This window comes from Lagopus muta, chromosome 11, assembly GCF_023343835.1.
Source record: "Lagopus muta isolate bLagMut1 chromosome 11, bLagMut1 primary, whole genome shotgun sequence".
NCBI classification, from domain to species: domain Eukaryota; kingdom Metazoa; phylum Chordata; class Aves; order Galliformes; family Phasianidae; genus Lagopus; species Lagopus muta.
Genome location: NC_064443.1, coordinates 9,987,684 through 10,000,000, shown reverse-complemented (window position 1 = coordinate 10,000,000; position 12,317 = coordinate 9,987,684). Strand labels below are relative to the sequence as shown.

Here is a 12,317-nt window from a genome sequence, read left to right as displayed (position 1 = left end):
GTTCAGATCATATGTCTGAGAGCATTATCCAGATGCTTCTTGAATTCCATCAAACTCTGTGCCATGATCACTTCCCCGGGGAGCCTGTTCTAGTGCCTAACTGCCCGTCCTTGGTTGCTGTAGAAGGGACAGAATGGGGAAGAAGGTCCTCAGTAGAATTCATGTTGATGAAAACTGAGGATACTCTACTTCCCTCCAGAACTGACCTTACCTTCATACTGGGCTAGCATCAGCTCGAGAGTGGAACATCTCAGCATCTGGGCAAGTCATTACTGAACTCAGGAGTAGGTCAGGGTGAGAAAACAGGTATTACTATATTGCATTAAAGAGAAGAACCTTTGTGGATGGAGAAGGGCCAAATTTGAAATCAAAAGAAATCTCCTTTCTATCCACAGAAGAGTGAAGAGAGGAGAAAACAGAAGAAACGCACCAAAAAATAAAAAAGGTTTAACCAAAGTGAGTAACAAATACCAAAAAGTGTAGGGCTTGTATTTGGGCTATGAGTCTTATCCTCTGGTAGAAATTCCCTGTCTCTTGCAAAGAGCTGAGCATCAGCCTAAAAAGATGTATTAAACTATCTTAAAAGATGTATTAAGCCAGTAGAACAGGGTAGCACCAGAAGCGTGCCAAGAATTGGGTGCAATCGGTGGCTCAAGCAGGTGAACATTGTCCTCCTTCTACCCTCCAAGAACAACAACTGCCATTTTCTCAGCAAAGTTATTTCACAAATCGGCTCCTTTCAGCTCAGCTGACTTTTAGCCTCATGCATTTTTATACACTCTCTGCAAGAATGAGAAGGATATTTACATTTTTTAATAAGCCTGACAGTTTGAAAGTAATTGGGGATTTATAATGGGTTTGTTTAGGTCTTTTTGTCCACTTGAATTCCAACTACTAGTCTTTGGTCTAACAAGCAATATTATCTCTATGGTGATGAAGAAACCTCAACAGGAGGCCCTGAAGCCAAAGAGGAAAGAACTGGTGTGTTTTGCTTCGTTATGTTATTTATTTTCCTTTGAACCTGCATTTTCAAGTGAAAGCAATATGACAAAATTTAAAGCAAGAGCAAAATTCCTCCAGCCATCCAGTGCTCGTATTCTGACTTCTTCCTCTGGTTTGCCTAGGAGCATGTAAACCATCTGATCTCTAGCAAGGTGATTTTCCTTCCTTGAAAAGATTTGCATTTCTTTGTTCAGTGATGATTCCAAAATGATTTTAACCCTGATTTTCTTCCTGGGGGAAGCAGATGTCTACTGATAAGGGTGGAATTAACTTGCAAAACTCAAGGTCTGGGATCAGATTCCTGCAACCAAATCTCAAGGACTCAGTTCTGCTTATCCCTATGTGAAAATATGGCTGTAGGTTGGAAGAGAGAAAGGGAAAGCTGGGAAGGGCATTGCTCTAGCTATGACAGTGGGATTTTAGTGAGGGCTTCTATCTAAAACAGAAATTCTCAGAGGTCTCTTTGGATTTCCTGACGATGCTGAGGATCACTACTGAGAATGCAGTGCTGACTGGTTACAGGCTCTTCTCCATAACGGATTTAAGGGGTTGCTGACACATTACAGTTGATGTGATATGCTCTGACTCCAAGTTTCTGATTGTATCCTTGCTTCTTTATTCCTCGGCTACCCAACTTTTTAAGAAAAGAAACAACATTCCCTCTATTCTGTCTGAGCAAGGATATAAATGCAACGGAGATCAGCAGGACATAGAGCTAAAATGAAGGCAGGAAATGCCTACCAATAACCACCAAAAATTAATAATAATGAAAAAAAGAGCAGAACTAGCACTGCAACCCCTGATCAGCAGACTTCTGCAATTCAGTTCATTTCAGCAGAGGCAAGCACTGAGGAGGGGTGCTCTAGGACATACCTGACTTTATTCAGGGCATAGCCTTTTGGTTCACGTCTTCTCCTCTCTGTGCCTCAGCCCTCCATGGCATACAGCTCACACCACACACTGCTTCCCACTGCCCACGTTACTATTCTTGGAGTAAGTAGAGCTGTAGAAAAAACGACCTCATAAGTAAAGCAAAGCAGAGTGGAGTTGTTGCCATTTGTCTATCCCATTGCTTGCTCTTGACTGTGCACTTTGGGTTGAATCCTGTGCAAAACACACAACCAAGAAATAGCTTTGTCCACTGAGTCTCAGGTATGGGGCTATACAGCCTTATTTCCTTTCCCTATGGAGCACAGAGGGACAAAAGGGACAATATACTTTTCTGGTGTTTCCTAGCTCCGAGGAAGAGCTTCTCCAGCCCCTCTGCAGCCCAGAGCTGTAGGAGCCTTTCCTCACCACGGCACCTGTGATGATGCTGCATCTCCCAGCACATGCATCATTTGTACTCAGTGATGTGCAGCACCCTATGCGCCTGCACTCCCATGGCCTGTGCACCTCTCGTTTCAGCCCTGGGTTGAGTCTTGAGCAGAACATGAGCATCTCTGATGTGCAGGGGCAGGAGCAGAGGACAAAGTCACTTTCCTCTGAAACACAGGCTGCTGCCAGAGATCAGGAGTAGATGGGGTCAGGAGGGGCCATGGATTTGAAAGCGCTTTGTGGATTGCTCTGAAAAACAGTGCAGGAGAAAAGAACCTGAGTGAAAGGGGCAATACAGAGGGCAGCAGGCAGGAGGGGGCTGCAGGGAAAGAGGCACAACAAGGGCTGAGCTCACTTGCACGGTTCTGCCCCTGCACGTAGTGGCAGGGGATGGGGAGCTGTGGCTAGGGACACACATGCAGGAAGGGATTGAGGAAGAGGAAAAGACAGGGAGAGAAAGAACTATGGAATGGGAGCGGGAGAAAGGCAGCAGGAGGGAAAGGAGAAAGTGGGAAATTAATTGAAATGAGTTAGAAAATTCCAGGCAGACGAGCTTGAGCATTCAGCAGCTGAGATGTGGAGCTTCATTAGTACAGACCAACGAAGATAGAGACATTAAGGAAGGAAATGTGTGACTCACAGGGGAAAATGGGAAAAACAACACACACCATAGCAGCTGCTCCGTTTACTTCAATTAAAGAACAGCTCAAAGGGTATGTTAAGGGGAAAGGAGGGGGAAGCAAACAAAGGCACAAGCAACAACAAAAAGACAACCAGATAAAGCAATTGTTACCCTCCAGCTCCTAAATGAACTGACTCAGGCGCGTGAACACAGAGAGAGCCTTCCTCACCCTGTGCCTCCAAATGGCACACTGCAGTGAGCCCCAGGGCAGTGGGGGAAGCTGCCAGAGCTTCTCTGTCTTCTCAGTGCCAATCCACAGCAACCCCAGCCCTATTACCCCAGACTTTGCAACCAGCATCAGCAGGATCCAGGCAGCCTCTTGTGGTCACTGTCACAGCTGGCCAAAATGCAAGCACTTTCCTGACCTCCTCCTGTGTTGTATGGAAGCCAACAAACTCACTGAGATTGGCTTGGACAGCTTTTCCAGAAAAGAAAAGTGACATTAATTCTGGCCAGAGACCTTAGTTATTTAATCTGTGGGACACACTGGAGGGAACAGCCCCATACTGGGCAAAAGGGAGTCAAGATGATCCCTGCTCCTCTCCCTCCCCACACTGTCAACACTAATTTGTCAGAGCTCATCAGCACTGAGAATGATTCTAGTCAAAATGTGATGGATTTCAGTGAACCCTATTTTCAGTTTTCAGCTGGTAAATGCTGGAGGGGAAGAACCAAGTAAGCCTGGAAAAGAAAAGCAAGAACCAGGAAGGAATGGAGCAGAAGAAACCTCCAATTCCAACTCATTGCAGACTTCAACAGGACCAAAAAAAAAAAAAAAAAAAGTGTTAAGAGTTTATGGGGAAAGAAAGTTTTCTGCTGAGCACCCACTGGCTGCCCTATGTCTCAGTTCCCTCTCATAAGAGGTTTATCACATTGCTCCAGCTGTGACACTGGTCTGCAAGGGTTAGTTGCTTTGCTTGGTTGACTGAAGTCTCAAATCTGGAGGCCACTGGGTCAGTCCAAATTCATGGCCTTCCCAGGTGACCAGCGTAGACAACTTCACGATGTCAGAAGAGGTCTGCTTTCATTTTCAGTAGGGGAAAATCTTTGTTCAGATTTTATCCTTCTTTCCTTATCTTTGTGGAGGCTTCCTGATTCCTGGATACTGCGAATCCATGACCCTTGGCTGACTTGTTCCTTATACAAGCACAGCAGTGGATTTCATGACAAAGTCCCATGGTCTCAGGATAATTACCTGCCCAAAGTTTCAGATGGAATGCCCAGATACAAGCAAACTCCCAAACTCCTGACATTTATCACTCTAAAGAGCAGCCAGCAAAGAAGCGGCCCCTATCAGATAAGCAGCGTCAGTCAAGATTTCAATGTAGTCGGCTGTGACTTGAAAAGGACACATCACAGTGTATGTGCAGAACGAAGCATGGCAAATGTTAAATCTCTACAGTGCTGGAATCAGCACAATGGATCCCATCTCCATACGTGATAATGGGAACTCATAATTCTCTTACGCGAACTTTAATGCCAAAAAGTTGCTGCAGGGAGTCACTGAGGACATGAAGCCTTTTTCTTCAAAGCTTCTGAGATAGGCAGCATTAAACACATTCATTTTGAGCTGGCTGTGCGTTAAGCTTCCACTCTGTCCCTTCATCTCTTCCCAATCAAGCTGTGTCTCAGTCAGCACCCAGTTGTTAATTCTGGATGGATTAAAGAGCATGAGAAAGTGCTTTTTTTTTTCTTTTTTTTTTGGGGGGGGAAACCATGTTTATCCATCACTCATCTGGGTGAGTGTTAAACTTTAGATCTTCTGCCTCTCTAATGATCATTGCATCGCAGTGTATTCAGAGCCTTTGCTTCGCACAGTAGTGGGGATTTTTGATCTAAAGGCTTCTTTTTGCCCAAGATTAAACCTGAATTTGGATCACCCTTTAGAGTCTAATTGTGTAGGATTTTGGTGTTACTGCTGCAAGGCCACAGAGTGTATTTACGGGAAGAAGAGGACAGGAATTCCCCTAGTATCTGACAGAGCTCAGGAAATTTAGGTAATATTTTATGTAGAGGAGAAAATGAAATTCAAAGACAGCAAAAACACTTTTCCTTACTCAGTGTTCAAGATGACAAAAGAAGGAGGATATTCTTTTTAATCAAATCCCTAGAATTCATGCCAGCTACCAACTAATGACAACTGAAAAGAAGCGTTGACCAGTTTCAGACCCTCTCAATGGAGATGTGGGTGGACAGGGATCAGACTGACAGTAAGTTCTTCAAAACTGTGAAGTTTTGACACCGTGTTAGGCATAATTACGCCTGTCAAAACCGATACACTGCTGGAAATTTTCTTTTGCAGAAATAATGGTAGAAGAAGTTGTGCAAAACTCTCCACATTGTTTCTGGATGCCTCAAAGCCTTTTTGGCAAGCAGGTGGTATCTAGGTTGGCAGTGAAGCTCTGAATCACTACAGGACTGAACAATTTGAAGCACCTTCTTTTCTTGATTCAAAAAAGTCTGCTCTTTGCATTTTGAAATTGTCACCACTTGAAGAGGCATTAGAAATATCAGTTGTAAAAAGACCCCTGAAAAGGGCAAAAACATCAGCATAGCAAGGAAACACATGATGACACTGTGCTGATTGGTAACATTAACACCTGGTTCAGCCCTTCAAGAAAATTCAAGAAAAAAAGGATGTTTCCCTCTTCTCAAAAAATGTACCCCCTTGTGAAATCCAAGCACAGCACTAATGGTAACCAAGGCAGACACACAAAAGCACTCCCCAGCCCAATTTCTTGCCAGCCATACAAAAATCATAGAATCACAGAAGCATTAAGGTTGGAAAACATTCCAAAATAATTCAGTCAAACTGTCAACCCACCTCCACCGTGCCACCATCCACCACATCCCTCAGTGTCACATTCACATGGTTCTTCAAAACCTCCAAGGATGGTGACACCACCACCTCACTGGGCAGCCTGTGCCAGTGCCTTACCACTCTTATAGAGAATAAATGTTTCCTAATTATCCAACTTGAACACCCGCTGGGGCAACTTAAATCCATTACCTCTCCTCCTATCACTGTTACCTGAGAAAAGAGTCCAACCTCTAGCCTTCCACAACCTCCTTTTAGGCAGCTGTAGAAAGCAGCAAGGTCTCTCCTGAGCATCCTCTTCTCCAAACTGAACCGCCCCAGTTCACTCAGCCAATCCCCTTAAGACTTGTGCTCTGCTCCAGACCCCTCACAGCTTCATTGCCCTTCCTCGGACACACACAAAAAATACGGAATGCTTAATGAATGTACAAGTCCTCCTTGCACAGATGATGTAAAAAGTTCCACTCAGAAGAGCAGTTTTCCCACACAATAAAGAAAGCTCAGCCAGACAAAGGCGAGGTAGAAAGTAGGGCAGTTTCTCCTCAGCTCTTAGCACATTCCATACTAGATCCCAGTGCTCACCTTGCCCCTGTGGATCTGGAAAACTCTCGTAGCAATCCTAGACTATGCTGAGTACATAATAACAAGAGCCAGAGCTAACACATTGATGTATATGAGCATTACATCAGAGCCACTGACATTGCTGCAGATGAGGCTCATTTTCCTGCCCAGCAGCACTTCCTCCATTGCTACAGCGCCACACGTTTCCATCTACAGAAGCCCTCGGGAGCAGGAAGGTCAGGGCTCAGTGCATAAGGACAAAATCCTGATCCGGATGAGATGAAATTAATAGAGAAGGGATGGAGCATGCATAACGTTGTGAGCCTCTTAGATAAAAGCTCATTGTCTTCACTGAGAGCTGTGTTTGAATAAGAACAGGGAAGTTAAGGGTTTGGCAGGCTGTATGTAAAACATTGCAGAACGGCTGCTATGTGCATGCAGCTAGTTTCCATGCATAATATATATAGGAGCGTGCCATATGTTTAAAGCATCAGGCAATCGGGCCAATCTTGGATCATATTATCAAGCTTTCCTATGGTGTTGCATTTGTTCTAAACAGATGCATTTCTCCCCTCCCTCCCTGCTCCCCCCTCAACCTGCCAACACTCATTTATGAGGAAACCAGGTGTCCTTCTTTAAAAAAGAAATAAATCCTTATCCAAAGGAATCTGTCCAGGAAGAAAGTAAATGCCCATCTCTGCTATTTTTATTTCAATCAGGAAATATGTTACCAAACAAACTACCAAACGGACAAACAAGAATCAAAACAAGAAAAAGGGAGACATGGAAATTCATAGGAATTAGGTTCTGAATTGTGCAAAGCCAAATGCTAATTGCACCAGTCCTCAAACGTACAGAACAGATGAATTCAAGAACAGAAAGAGCTCCAATGATAGCAGATCTGCTCTGGATGAAACATGCCCTGCATCGATTATGAGAAGGGCTGGATGCTCTTGTCTTTAAAGTGTACAGTTTGATTTTATATTAATTCATCAGCAGCATCACAGATCTCAGGGGCTCATCTCCGCTCATTATAGGTGCTTTGCATATGTGGCTGGAAAAGAACCACCGCTGATTTGTCTCGTTGCTGCTCTCTGCTGTTGCTGTGTTACCCTGCAGACCCCTCCCCACGTCAGGAGTGATGCTGGGTGCTGGCCAAGTCCCTGCAGGTGCTGAGTGTCCCAGCAAAGCAATGCAGCCCAGGAAGGGAACCCAGCATCTCCCAGTGAAGGTTCGGCTGAGCAAGAATGCAAAGGAAGCCCAAGTCCAACCAGCTTTGTGCACATTACCCTCTCACGAGCAAAAGTAGCCCTGTCCTGTCTTGCATTGTTTCGAGAGACCTGGCCCTTGAGGGCACAGCAAAACCACCTGGTGGGCAGCAGCCAGCAGAATCAGCAGCAGAACAGCTGGGAGACGCTCACAGCTGGCTCCCTATCTCTTACATGGAGTTTTTTCCACTCTTGTGAGCTCTTAAGGCCATGTTTTATATCCTAATTAAACTGAAAGAAAAGGAATTGGATAACAGTCTAAAAGATTTGCAAGCTACATCTATTTCAGAAAATGACTCATGTTCCCACTAGTGTAGCTCATCAGGTCCAGCACATGCTCTAATGTGTGGGACTAATAGATTTGTAACAGTGATATCTAATATGAGTCTGTTCCGGTTACATACTTATCATGGGTTCTCGCAGGCTTTCCATCAAAGCTACTGAATGAAAGCATTTTTTTATTAAAGAAAAAGGAAGAGGAAAGAAAAAAAAAAGAAATCTCTTTGCCCATAAATCTCTCAGCACATTAGCCCCCAAAACAATTCAGTGAGCCAAGGTCATATTTCCCCTACATTCATTTAGATCCTTGGGAAGTTCAATGAGATGAGAAGACAAGACAAAACACAAGGGGCTCTGTCTTCAGCTGCTATGAATCAGCGTTGCTTCCCATCAGCTGAGAATCCAACCATATATCTAGAGAGAGCTATAGGAAATATATAACAATTTCTTTGGGTCAGGTAATGATGATCCATATGGCATCTTATTACTTGAGAAGGACGGGAGCGACTGCAAGGACAAATGGCATTTGGCAGGTGATGTTCAGCCCCATGGGCAAAGTCCCCTTGCTCTCAGTGGGCTCCCATTCATCTCACAGTTTTGGAGGTCACCACAATTAAGCATGGGGGAAATATTTTGTTGCTTAGTTTTGTCTGCAGTGTTTCAGTGGGACAGCTCCCGATGCCCATCTTTGGAGGGAACAGGGCATGACAACTCGAGACACAAAGCAACAATCTTAAGTGAAATACAGCCATTATAAGGCAGCTCTGCCTCTCAGTTATCCCCCATCCGCTGATCCACACAGCAGTGAAAGCTGCCAGCTCTGAGCCCTGTACCGTGTGCTGTCCCTTTGATACTGCAGCTCTCTCCTTCATGTTTACACCCTTCAGATATTTTTAGGCTTTTTTCCGCGCACAGAAGTACGCGTTGTCATCTCCTAGCCTCGTTTAGCCGTCTGAGGCTTCCCACAGAAATCAGTTTTTCCAAACATCTGATCATTTAGCGATCAGAAGGCAGAAAGGGTGGTCTGGTCACTCTCCTTTTAGCTTCCTCCCAGGTCTCATTAGCTGGTCGTGTGTTGGTGGCTGGGAACAAGCGCATGGTTTGTTCTGAGGATGAATTCAAACCACGTAGGAAAGGACTGTTCCCTTCCCGTGGAATATTTTGCCTCCATGGAGGCAGATGACGTTATTTGCAGTAATATACTATTTCAGACCGATCTCCAGTTTGTTATCTACTGACACCTCAAGGGCCCTTCATCCACCTCACCTGGAACCGGTGGAAAATAACTTGTCAAAATAGTTAATTTCTGATATAGTTGGAGGGAAAGGGTGTTCCCTGAAAGCACAGCACTTATGGTTTAGGATGACTTATTTTGGGTGGAGGAAGCTTGATTTTTTAAAATTGTTTTTACAACCAACATCGATTTTCTCCTCAGGGAAATAAGGTTTTAATCTGCTTCACCTTGAAACCTTCCAAATCTCTTATTTTTACAGGCTCTCTTAACTATTTTGGATAGCATCCCTGCACATACAACTATTTGGCAGGTTAACAGCAAGCAAATATCAAATGACAGTAACTGATTTGTGGGAATGGTCTGGTCCAACTAGACAGACAGCTAAGCACCAGGAAGTGTTCTGTTAAATAATTATGCCCATAAAATTTCATTTTCCATAGTGGTCATGTTATCCAAATCAGCTCCACGGTCCTTCCTTAAAAATCTGTCAGAACATACTCTTATCATGAAAACAAGCCACCCCAGAACATGAAATACAGATGCATCCAACCTATTATCCTGGAAAGGAAAAGCTATTGGGGCCAAATCCAATAAGACACCACGTTTGTATCTTAATTCCTGGAAACGTTTGGCTTTCACTTTGAGCCAGCAGTTCCTAGTCACTTCTCCCAGTCCCACCCATGCAATGAACTCCAAGAGTTGGCAGGTAAGTGTCAGTTGTTGACATGGGGTTAAGAAGTAGGGCAGTTGGGAGCAGCATGACAATTACCTGAGGTATGACAAGGCCTCCCACCTTCACCCACCTGCGACCCCAATGCTTCCCAACACAAAGAGCAGCTCCCAGGGCAGCAAATCTCACAGCCAGGACCTGACCATGGGTCTTCATTGGTACTCACCCATCTCTGCACATGACAGCTCCTGCCACTGTGAATTGCAGTCCTGTCTCTTTATGGGCTCCGTGGGTTACAGGGGGTGGTGGGTAACCATAGAAACCATGTTGTAAAACAGCATGGGAGTTGACGTGTAATAAAGCACTACACCTGAACAGAGCCCTTCAGGAGGGGTAATTGTGTATGCGCCTGTAACAGGTTGGAGCAGTGCTGTCTTGTGCAGAAAGTCATCCTGTTTGGAGAATAGGGCTTGGCGTGGAAAGGCAGCTACCACTCTTTAATGCAACTTAAGGTCCTTAACTTAAGGCTCAGATACTTGTTTTCAGCTCTGGGGCTATGTTCACCCCATTCCTTTCCCAGCAAACCTAGCCAGGATTTTCTGATGGAAATCCTGGCTCTTCCTGGCTTACTGCAAAGGTAAGTTCATGGATAGAAGACACCATTCTGATTACACAGAAGTATTGAAGTACCATATATCCTAGGAAATGGTGTTCAGTAACTTACAGTAATCCTCAGAAGAAGGTCTACAGATCAGTATCATCAAAATATCAACTTACTTTCTTTCAAATAGAAATTGAATGCCAAAAGTGTTCAAACAGACGTGCTAGACCAAGGAGTCAGTCAGTGTTAACACCTGAATTTCTTTCAAGGAGTTCCCAGGAATCTTACTACGCTATGGGGACTGTAAAAGACACAATTATAAAACCTATGGCTTCAGACTGAGAGGAGAAGCAGATGCTCTTCCTCCACCTTCATTATTCATCTGTATTGGGGACAGTCACCATCTGGACCTGAGATTTCAGCCAGCATTACTCCTTCTCTTGCCATCTACATTTCCAGCAACAGAAAACAGTGATGCAAATGCAGCATGGTCCTTATTGACACTATTTTCTGTCTGTGACTTCTCCTACACATGGTACATGATAATATATCATGTACAAAGCACATGGATCAATTCTATCCAAGCAGTGTCTTAGTCTTCAGAGCCAACAAACCAACACTTAGTTTCCTTACTCAGCTTGTTTCACTGCAACACAAAACTTATTTTGCATCCCAGATAGATCATTTAGCCCCCTGCGCAAGGTGACTGTCAAAAAGATACTCATGCAGGCAACAGAAAATCCTGCCACTCGATGTTCTCAAAGGGAGATCTCCATCAGTTCAACTTTCCCCCTGTAGCTTTCCTAATAATTAATGGGAAACAATCCTCTGGGAAAATTGTCACCAGGTAATTAATAAAAAATGAAAATGAGAGAGCAAGAAGAAGGAACAGAGATGTTGCAGAAAGGCTGCAAATTGTAACAGGCGGACTTACCGTTGTGATTTCCTTCCCAATCTCAGAGGGACAGCAGTGCTTGTTCCCACGTTCATCAGCAGCTCACTCAGGACTCAGCTTCTTCCATTCACACTTTTGAAACAAGAGACATTGTGATGGAAATGTTTACACCTTGCCACACATCTCAATGGCCTTTCACAGACAGACTTGCTTGCAGAGATAGGGGAATTGTTGTCAAGGACAGATCTCAAATATCCTGTGTGGTTCTATTACCAGGTGACTATTTAAAAATAGAGGTTGCTGTTTGTTTTTTACCTGTGGGTTCAAGTTGTTCAGTTTGATAGGAGAGGTTCATTAGAACCCAAAAGAAAGTGTCTTATCTATACCTAAACCTCATAGAGAAGTCCTTTGGCATCAATAACTCTGAAATGCCTCCCCATGAGTGAATGCTCTTCCTCACACTCAGGCAAATTTGTCTCACTTCAAAAATAAATAAATAAACAAACAAACAAAAAGCAACAAAAAACTCTCACCTTTCAAGGTTGAAATTGATGTACACTTGGGAAACAGAGTTGAGAAACCATCACCAGGAATGCCCAGGCTCTACCTGCACTTTGCCCACTCAAGTGCCTGAACTATTGCATGTGCTTGAGAATCCTAAGAGAAAAGAGAATAGATGGATGGTCTTATGATTAAGCCAGAAGACAGGGATTTGAGGGATCTAGTGTCACTTCTAGACCTCCCGTGTTGACTTTGGGCAAGTCAATTAACCTCTGTGCCTCTGCTTGACATCTGTAAAATGGAGATAAGAGACTTCCTTAAAGCGCAGCAGTGTTTGAAGGAGACTTGTGTGTTTGACAGATGCTCTCACCTGATGCCAACAGGAGTCGTGAGATTTCACTGACAGGAGAGTGATGGAGTGGAGAAGACCTGCTGCCATTTGGGGTTATGTAGCTTTGTAAAAACTGACTAGGTATCTGTTCAGCTTTC

General features: G+C 44.2%; 1 long non-coding RNA gene across 1 annotated transcript in view; it reads right to left on the bottom strand.

The window, feature by feature from the left end:
- LOC125698754 (uncharacterized) overlaps nt 1-11,960 on the bottom strand; it is a 17,346-nt gene extending 5,386 nt beyond the window's left edge. Inside the window, exons 1-3 of the long non-coding RNA XR_007379304.1 lie at nt 11,861-11,960; nt 11,367-11,459; nt 1,876-2,005 (exon numbers count right to left, since the gene is read on the bottom strand). This is a non-coding gene — a long non-coding RNA (uncharacterized LOC125698754). The remainder of the gene's footprint in view (nt 1-1,875; nt 2,006-11,366; nt 11,460-11,860) is intronic.
- Nucleotides 11,961-12,317: the final 357 nt, after the last annotated feature.